Source organism: Artibeus jamaicensis, unplaced genomic scaffold (genome assembly GCF_021234435.1).
Source record: "Artibeus jamaicensis isolate MK-2021 breed Jamaican fruit bat unplaced genomic scaffold, CSHL_Jam_final contig_603, whole genome shotgun sequence".
NCBI classification, from domain to species: Eukaryota; Metazoa; Chordata; class Mammalia; order Chiroptera; family Phyllostomidae; genus Artibeus; species Artibeus jamaicensis.
In genome coordinates, this window is record NW_026521904.1 from 3,840,227 (window position 1) to 3,841,526 (window position 1,300).

Sequence of the window (1,300 nt, forward strand, 5' to 3'; positions counted from 1 at the left end):
TAATGTGTAAAAAATCATAAAAGTTCTCATTTCTGAAAAATTTCTTTAAGACTTAATGAAGGTTAGAGTGTTAGCAGCCATGAGGGTTTGCAGCTTGAAATCCCTCTTCATCCCTAAATCCCAATGTCACTACAGAAATCAACCTCAGACAGTTCACTTGCAAAAAAAATGTATAGAGTAGGTATTTTTCTACAATGTACACAAGGCAGATATATCTGAAATTTTATTTTAGGTATTCCTTGAGAATACTATCAGTAAACAAAATTAAATGAAATGAGAAAGAGTTAAAACTAAACTAAAACCATGTATGACTTCACCAGCTTAATTACTATTTGCTTCATAACCTGTCTCACGCATGAGCTCTCTCAAGCATAATCCCTTAATTACTTAGCAAGCAATCATTTGTTAAAATGTTATGTTCACAGCATTTTACCGGGCACTAAGGAGGAGTGCTGGGAAATATAAAATGTAGTCCCTGACCTCTAGGAGCTTAGCATGTTGACAGAGAATCCCACACGATGACAGTTTTTAAATAATAAGCAGAATGTTGGCTAAATTTGCTTTAACAACAGACACTGATGCCATACCATAATAGAAATACTTCAACTGTAAAACCTAAATACTTTTAGTAAAACATATATCTTAACTATAGAGCAATTGATAAGTTAAAGCAAAGTTTGTAGAGTTGTAATATGTACTGAGTATCCTCACATTAAGTGAAAATTAAGCCTCTAAATTTATTTGCTTATAATAAAAAAGAAATTGTTACTGCTTATGAATGTCTTTATTAAAATATTAATTAGATAGCTCTTCCTATCACAACTAGATATTCATGTAACCCAATTAGAGCATAATCAGTAACCCACTCATAAGAAAGGTATATGCCCTTAAATATTTCCCTCTCTGTTAAGAGATGAAAGGGTTTAAGCCTCTGTCTGATACTTTGACCACTTTGGACAACCCTTGCAGTTCTTATCTGACCTTTCCATCAGAGTAGGAGCATTACACCTCTCTTAAATCCAGACTATTTTATTAATTAGGCCATTGTACTCTACTAGCATATTTCCTGAATAATGTATGAAACTCAAACCTCAGTCACAATCTTCCTTCATATAACAACTGAAGAGTTTCCTAAGTGTTTGGCTATTTTTATTCACTCTTCTTTTTATTGTTGTTCAAGTACAGTTATCTCCATTTTCCCACAACCAGCTTCCCCCACCCAGGCCACACTCACCCCTCACCCTCAATCCTTTCCCTCTTTGGCTTTGTCCATGAATCCTTCATACATGTTCCTTCACAA